Source organism: Elephantulus edwardii, unplaced genomic scaffold (genome assembly GCF_000299155.1).
Source record: "Elephantulus edwardii isolate Elephantulus edwardi_28Jun2011 unplaced genomic scaffold, EleEdw1.0 scaffold00097, whole genome shotgun sequence".
In the NCBI taxonomy this organism is placed as follows: domain Eukaryota; kingdom Metazoa; phylum Chordata; class Mammalia; order Macroscelidea; family Macroscelididae; genus Elephantulus; species Elephantulus edwardii.
The window spans coordinates 5,522,173-5,531,570 of NW_006399847.1; positions in this window are offsets into that span (position 1 = coordinate 5,522,173).

The window sequence follows — 9,398 nt, forward strand, 5'->3', positions numbered from 1 at the left end:
CTAAAAGCCAAATCACAATCATAATGAGGCTCGACTGGGAAACATTTTTTTCTAACCTTTGCCAGAAATTTGAAGTTATCCATGTCAAAGAATTGATGCCTTAGAGCTAAAGTGCTGTTGAAGACTATTGAACATATCATGGACCAACAAGAGAACAAACAAGTCTTTCTTGGAGAGAGTGAAACCAAGTTCCTCCTTGGAGGCCAGGATTTTTAATCTCTGTGTCATATACTTTGGGCACATGGCCAGGAGGGGACCAATCCTTGGAGAAAGACATCATGCTTGAAAGTGTGAAGGGACAGAGTAGGAAAGGAAGATGAGATGGATTGATATAGTGACTGAAGTAATGGGGGTAGGTGTATCAGAGTCAGTGAGACTGGTTCAGGATAGATCAGGGTTCAGAGCTACTGCACATAACACTGCTATGAGTCACAGGTGACTTGATAGCACATAATGGCAGCAACAAATCAGATTTGGTAAGATGGTAAATTCTTAAAGTACTATATTTACATGTGGAAATATAGGGAAAATTAGAAAAGTTTTAATGAAAACTTGGAATATTGAAGCAAATCTCATTTTAACAGTCAGCTTAAGACAATGTCCAATAACCTTTTAGATAACTTACTGATAGTTGATTTAATAAATATTCATTCTAAATGAGAGCTTAATATACTTCTTACCTTTAATGCTACACAGAAAACCAAGTCAGACTCATTGATGTCTGGTTGATTTCAAGTTGTGGAGACTCTGTAGGACAGAACTGAAAAGCTCCCTGAAGTCTCTGGGTGGTGGATCTCGGTAAAGGCCTCTTCTTTGTCCTTCAGAACAAGCTGGTGAATTTGAAGCACAGGCCTTTTGATTGGTAGGTGAGCACTTTGGCCATTTTACATTGAGGGCTCTTTCTATACAAAAAAGGCTCTGACTCTCTCTCTAATGGCTGTCATGTTAGTGACAACTCATAGCTGACCCTCCAGTGAGTTTTCAGAGATGGTAAACCACATAGGATACTGTCCATCTTTCTTTTTCAGAGCAGCTGGTGTATTCAAACTGCTTGCCTTTGGATTGGCAACACCAGTCCTCACTAGGCCCCAGCTACACATGTGTGTATATGTCTCTGTGTGTGTGTACATCTCTGTATATGACTTGGTTTGCTATAAGTATATTCATTTTGCCATTTAGAGGACAAGGCTACAAAAGATATGCAACAGAAACAATGTTTAAAAGGATTATTAAAAGGCCTTTATTTGATATGGCCAAAGATTTTATCTGTCAGATTAATGTTTAATGGTTTAAATTTTAGATTCTTAGGGGCTTTACTGTTGTCATGTCATTTGTGACTCATAGTGACCCTATGTATAACAGCTCCGAACTCAGCTTTATTATAAGCCAACCTTACTGCCTCTAACACACCTACTCCCATTATCCCAGTGACTGTGTCAGTCCATCTCATTGAGGGTCTTCCCCAACATAACAGCTCAAAGATATCAATTTTCCTTCTGTCATCCCTAGTCATTGTCCAGATTTCTGATGTATAGTAAGTAATTGGGAAGATCATGGCCTGGATCAGGTTTTAATATCCAGACTGACGTCAGTGTTCCTCGGTACTCTGGAGATGTCCCTGACATCAGACTTTCCTAATGCAATTTGTCTTCTGATTTCCTGGCTGCCGTACCAAGAGTATTGATTATGGATCCAAACAGACAGAAAGGTGTTAACAACCTCAATGTCTTCATCTTCTATCATGATACTACCAATTGGCCCACTGGTGAGACAGCATATAAAACAAAGAATTGAATTGCTTTCTATTAAAGTACAAAATTGTCTTTGATTAGCGATTCATGCTAAATTCACTCTTTATATTCTGCCTCAAAGGCCAGGTTTCATTGGAATAAAATTTCTCCATGATTTTGTAAACAAAGAAATGCTAAAGTTTTTACCTTCATAAATTTTAGTTAAATAATGTGGGTGTTATGTCTCGGCACCTATACTAAACTTGTAACAATTTAAAACTTTGTACAAAGGATTTTTTCATGCTTTTTATGAATTCTGTTGTGTTATGTACCATAGAGTCCAAATGGACCCATACCTGACCCTCCTGCAGGTTTTCAGAGACAGTTTCAGAGTGCAGTTTTTTTGCACAGGAGGAGATTTACCTTCCTTCTGCAGATCATTTGATAGCCTTGAACCTGCCTTCAGGATTGCAGTGCAGTTTCTTGGCAGTAGGCCATCAGCAGGCCACCAGAGCTCCCTTGTACGACTACTACAGGGTTTTATTTATCAGGTTAAAGAATAACTTGGATGTGTTGTCTACGAAGAAAGTTACAGATTCTTTTTTTAGGTAAAAAATGGTATATAGTTTGAGGGTGTAACTTTGTGAACTTTGCTGGGTTTATGAATACACAATCTGTGATTTTGCTAAAGCTTGTGAGGGGGGAAACTAAAAACAATTCCTTGAGGTAAAATACTGAACTCTAAAGTTGTTGTTCTCATTCCAAAGAAGGGTGACCCAACAGAGGGTGGAAACTACAGAACAATATCATTGATTTCACATGAAAGCAAAATTCTACTGAAAATTATCCAAAAACGACTGGAACAACACATCAGCAGAGAACTTCCAGAAGTCCAGGCTGGGTTTAGAAGGGGTCGTGGTACTAGGGATATTGTAGCTAATGTTAGATGGATCTTAGCTGAAAACGGGGAATACCAGAAGAATGGCTATCTGTGTTTCATTAACTATGCAAAGGCCTTTGACCGTGTGGATCATAACAAACTGTGGCTGACTCAGAGAAAAATGGGAACCCCAGAATACTTGATCGTGCTAATGTGAAACCTATACTTGGACCAAGAAGCAATCGTCAGAACAGAACAAGAAAACACTACATGGTTCAAAATTGGAAAGGGTGTACAACAGGGATGTATCCTATCTCCATACATTTTCAACCTGTATGCAGAACAGATTATCCGAGAGGCTGGGTTATGAGGAGAAGTGTGGCATCAGGATTGGTGGAACATCTATCAACAATCTGCGTTATGCAGATGACACAACCCTGCTTGCTGAAACTGAGGAGGACCTGAAGCACTTGCTACAGAGGGTCAAGGACTGTAGCCTTCAGTATGGATTGAGGCTCAATGTCATGAAGATAAAGATTCTCGCCACTGGGCCAATTGGCAGCATGAGGATGGATGGTGAAGAGATTGCGATTGTTCACGGCTTTAATTTGCTTGGCTCCACAGTCAACACTCTTGGCACCAGTAGCCAGGAAATGAAAAGATGTATTGGGATGGGAAAGTCTGCTGTAAGGGACCTTTCCAAATTTCTGAAGAGCAATGGTGTCTCTCTGGAGACTAAGGTGCATCTGATACAGGCCATGGTCTTTGCTATCACTTGTTTTGCGTCAGAGAGTTGGACAATGACTAGGGAGGATAGAAGGAGAATTGATGCCTTTGAGCTGTGGTGCTGGAGAAGAGTGTTGAGAGTACAATGGACTGCTAGGAAGACAAACAGATTCATCCTGGAAAGGGTTAAACTGGTCTGCTCCTTGGAGGCAATGATTCTGAAGCTTCGTCTAACATACTTTGGACATGTCGTTAAGGGACCAGTCCTTGGAGAGGGACATCATGCTTGGGAGGGTGGAGGGACAGTGCAGGAGAGGAAGGTCCTCTATGAGGTGGATTGATTCAGTAACTGAGGTAATCGAGATGGGTGTGTAAGAGACAGTGAGATTGGCACAGGACAGAGCAGGGTTTAGTGCTGTTGTCCATAGGGTCGCTCTGAGTGGCAAGCGACTCGACGACACATAACAACAACAGTACAGAGTTAAAACTTGGATTCACCCCTTTCAGTCAATGAAGACTGTATTTCCTGAATGGACCTTGTATGTAGCTCATCCTGAGATTATGGGGACAGATCACAAAAGAGGAGATAAAACTCTTGACTTTGATGAGAGTGATCTTGTTATTACATGACCTTAAGGCTTATAAATTTATAATTAGTCCCTGGGCAGATGAACATTATTAGAACAGTTATTTGTGTTTAATATTAATGTCAAAATTTCTCTGTTTTACCAATTAGGTAAAGTTTTACTGTGAGGATCCAAGGTCAAGAGGAGGGAGCAGAGAGGTGAGGATGGGGAGGGTGGCTTAATCACAGGGTTGCGCAATATGATGGGTGGAGAGAGGGTGAGTAAAAGAAAGGGGAAAGATCCAGTGTGAAAAACAATGTATATGAACTTTGTAAGTAAACCAGTATAAAATGGGGGGTCGGGGAAGAGCCACTGACTATTCTGTGCAGAAGAAAGCACTCTGCTGTAATGGCGATTAAAAAAAGGACAAGGGATGTATAAAGATTGGCAATCGGAGACACAATGTAAAATAAGAAGAGTATAAAAGCAGAGAATTCACACCACTTTATTTTGGCAAACGGAATCCATATTGGATTTTTTTTAAACGGCCTTTCCTAACAGCAGATCCTTTAACCTTATAAATGCTAAAGAAAAAACTCTTATTTGAGGACTGGAAGATGTAAAATGTGATAGTTGGTGCTCACAGGATCTTGATCGTTGTTATGTGGTGTCAAGTCGCTTGTGACTCATAGTGACCATGTGTACAGCAGCTCTAAATCCTGCTCTATCCTGAGCCAATCTTATTGTCTCTGACATACCTACTCCCATTATCCCAGTCGAATCAATCCATCTCATCAAGGGTCTTCCTCTCCTGCGCTGTACCTCCACCCTCTCAAGCATGATAACCCTCTCCAGGGACTGGTCCCTCCTTGCAACATGCCCAAAGTATATCAGACAGAGCTTCAGACACCAAGGAGCAGCCTGGTTTCACCCTCTCCAGAACTTATTTGTTTGTTCTCCTAGCGGTCCATGGCATATCCAATACTATGCTCCAGCACCACAACTCAAAAGCATCAATTCTCCTATCATCCCAAGTCACTGTCCAGCTTTTAAAAATTTTTTTTATTATTAATTTCAATGAAAATTTACAGAGATTGCATTTCCATTCATTCGTTGTTCCACTTTTCTCCCCTCCCAGCCCTCCCCCCTAGTACACTACATTCTTGGAAAAGAAAAAGAAAAATTCTCTCATTGTTTTACAATCCCTCCCCCCAGGTCTGCTCCACTATGCAGCCTTCGATCTGGACTCCCATCATGACAAAAATACCTAATCGCATATCCCTTTTAAACAGTTTTCTCCCTTATCTGTTTCAAGGCAGTATACATTATTTATCCCATCTTTCTCAGTTTTCCCCTGAACCCCGACGTCAGTCCTGTTTTACAACAGTGGCACCATGCAGTATTTGTCCTTTTGTGACTAGATACTTCACTCAGCATAATGTCCTCCAGGGTCACCCATTTTGAATAATATTGCATGAGTTCCTTGTTTTTTCAATGCAGCATAGTACTTTATTGTGTGAATGTACCATGGATATGCATCCGGTGTTGTTCCTTCCTTCAAAACACTAGAGTCCATAGGGGGCAGAGGTAATGATGATGATGACTAGGTGCTGCCCACTGTCTGGTCCTTTCACCTCACCCAGCCAGCCATGGACAAGAGCTCTGTTCATTCCCCGGCTGTTCTCAACCTGAGCAGCCCTTTCCCCCTCTTCTGTCCTCCCTGGTAAGTTTGGGACCCTCCCCTCCCGAGCCCATCCAAATGCTTGAGTCATCATCATTGCTCTGCACTTTCCATACTATGGTATCAAGGAGCAGTGGAAGGTTTCTTGAGGATGAATGGCTGTTGCTGATGACCTGGTAGTTATCAGGGCCTTCAGCATATCATTTAAGATGGTCTAAAGAAGGACCTGGCTGTCCAAACTGTTCGAGGTGCTGCCTGAGAAATTTTTAAAAATTGTTGTAGATGCAAACTGTCAGATAATGAGAAAGTAAGCAAGGAGTTGTTATATGCTATTGAATAGGAGCCAATTCATAGCTAACCCTCTAGCGGGTTTGCAGAGGTTGTAAAGCACATGAGAGGAAACTGCTCATCTGTCTCCCACAGAGCAACTGGTGGATCCAAACTGTTTGCCTTTGGGTTGACAGCACAACTCCTTACCAGAAGGTCACCAGAGTTAATAAAAATCCAAATCTTTGGAACACTGTTTGGAACTCTAATAATAACCTGTTATATTAGAGAGTTTTGAAAATATCAAAAGGTCTTAACTAAATGGGCACTGAGTTTTAGGTGTCAAGTTAATTGTGACTCATAGTGACCCAGGTGAGAGAAAGGTCATGTTGTCTGTGAACTTGATGAGAAGGTCACAAGGTCTTTCTTCATGAAGCGACTGGGAAGCTTTGAACTGAGTACATAACCTAGTACACATCTCAAAGGCCCGTTACTAAGCCGTATACATAGGTAATTATTCTATTTCAGGCTGATTATAAGGATTAATATTATCTGAAATTATCAGAAACAAGGAAGCTCTAGTGGCCTAGTGGTAAGGAGCTGCACTGTCAACCCAAACTCAGGCCGTTTGAACGCACCAGTTTCTCCATGGAAGAATGATGGGCAATCTCCTCCCATTTAATGTACTGCCTCTGAAAACCCATGGGAGGGTCAGCTATGGGTTCTGACTTGAAGGCACACAACAACAAAAACAGATTAAGCCTAGTTTGACAGTAGTGGAGATAAGATCTGAGATAAGGTGAGGTGGAGGAGCAAACACAGATGACCATAATGCTATGGACTGAACTATGTTTCCTTAAAATACATGTTGACTTCCTGGCCTTGTGCCTGTGATACTGTTTGGAAATAAAATCTTTTGTTATGTTAATTAGACCTACCAATATAGGCAGATCCTAAACTTAATCACTTTTGAGTTATAACAAGTCCAAAATAGATATAGAAAAAACTCCCCTCCCCCAAAATAAACAGAAAGCAAAGCAAAACATAGGAAAGAGATCTTATGTGAGGATTATTTTACAAGCCAAGGAGCCAAAAAACTGAGGGACATCTGATGCTAGCCCAGAAATTAGATTTTTACTTTTAGTCTCCAGAACTATGAGAAAAAATAATTAACTGTTTTTCAAAGCCACCCACTTATAGTATTGGTGTTATAGCACCACTAGGTAACTAAGATACATCACAATTTTTACATACATAGCTAATTTGGGCACCAGTGTAAGTGGTCTTGGTCTTGAGGGACTTCCCTGGACCACATTACTAACAAAACACGCAGAGAGAGCCAGGGGATGCTTGTGTTGCTTTGCAGTCTATAACATGCTGTTTCCTCATTGCTTTGGAACAGCCTCTAGATCAAACCATGTGAAGCAATACTGGTTTAAACACCTTTTCTCCAGGACAATCTCCCTAAGAGGGTGTTTATGTCTGTGAGGGTACACCAGCATGAGAAGGCTCTTCTTCTGGTTTGAGGCCTGAGGGTGAAGGGACTAGGTGCTGCTGACAGCAGGTGGACTTGATTTCCTGGCCTGCCTCTGAAAGCTGATGGAGCTATTGGGCAGGGTATTTAATGTCTTTGAATCTCAAGTATCTTCATCAATAATAATTCCTACTCCACAGGGTGACTGAAAGTATGGAGATTTTACAGATGGTGCCGGTATCTGGTCAACATATGATAGATTTGACTGTTATTAAGAGTAATGATCATCTGCACGATCCCTCCAGGTACTGAGGATCACAAGGTTTCCAGCCTCCAGAGAAAATTACTCTATCACAAAACAAATGTATTTTCTTTGCAGATGTTAATTAGCTAACTTGCTATCCAACAAAGCTCAGGTGGTGTAGTCTGTAGGGAGCTGCTCTCAACTAACCCAAATGGGGTGTCCCTTAGGCAGTTAGAATCTGCCAGTAGTTCCAAGAAAGAAAGATGGACAATCTCTCCCACGTGATTTTTAGCCTCTGAAAGAAAACCTGATGGAGAGTCAACTGTGAGTCAGTTCCAACTCAATGGCAATGAGTTTTGTGTTTGTGTTTTTTTTTTATTTTACGTTATTATTTTTTGAACGTGTACCATCAAATCAGATCTGACTGGTACAGGAGGAGATTGCCCCTCCTTTTCCAGCAGAGCATCTGGTAGATTTGAACCGCATACCTCTGGGATTGCAGTTCAGTTTCTTGCCAGTAGGCCACCAGAGCTCCCTTGACAATGAGTTTTGAGTGAATTTGTTATCCTACTGTGTGTGATTAGTACTTGTAAACTTGGTCAGGTCAGTCAATTGGTCAAAACCTAGTTTAGGTCTTGCTAGGAAGATATTTTGTAGATGTGATTAACATTACTTTAAATAAAGGGAAACACCTTGAAAATGTAGGTACACGTCATCCAAAGGGCTGAAGACGTTAAGGCAAAGCCTGAGGTTTCCTGGAGAAGAAATTGTGCAAGACTGAAGCATTAACTCTTGCCTAAGTTTCCAGAATGCCAGCCTCACTGCCCTATGGACCTCAGACTCGCCACCCCCACAATGCACATGAGTCAATTCCATAGATGATATAGATCTAGTCCATAGATGTCATCCTTCAGGGACTGGTGGGCATTAAGGAACAATCTGCTGCCTCTCAGGAAAAGCGCTGTCATTTCTGATCTGTTACTGAGGGTGCCCTGTCTTGTCTGTTAGTGCACCATTCCCTGAGATCTTCTGAATTACATTTTTGAAGGCCTGCTTTTTTTTTTTAATGGATGGCCAATCCTTCTTCCTAATCTGTCTTAATCTAGTTCTGCTGCAACCTCTCCACCATGGGTGATTCTTCTGGTACCTGAGACAGTGATTCCAGGATTGGAGCACCCCCTCAAGCTACACAGGTACAGCAGACTGACAGACAAGTGCTGTACTAATAGGAGCAAGTAATAACACCCAAACCTAAACTCCTTAAAGCTGCTAGGCATTCAGATTATCATTCATCTAACTTTCTTTGCACTAGTACTTTCTAGATGCCAGAATCTTAAACAAATATATAGAACCTTAGTCAAACATTACCTTTCTTCTTGAGAAAATGATAATTAGTTTTTGGAAATGGTAACATATATACACGTGTTTTCTCAGGATATGTTCAAAACAGTGATTTAAGATTATTTTATGACTATTTAAGTCAATACTCTTAATTATGTTCTAAAGTATGTACCTGGAATTGGATGACAATACATACCACAGATGATGAATTTTATTTTTACATTGTTGATCATGAAATTATTTGTAATTCTGTTTAAATGTCTATAAGCCTTGGGGAAGTCATGGTTTAACTCCATCCTCAGTGATGAGCTCCCTGAGGGTGGAAATGGCACAGCAGCACCAGCTCCAATGCTCAGCACTTAGGAGGTGCTTGATATGCATGCTCACCTGTAATACTTTCACCTTGCACTATAGAAAATGCTTTATATAGCTCTAGATCTAGATCTATAGGAGAGAGATAGATAGATAGATAGATAGATAGATAGATAG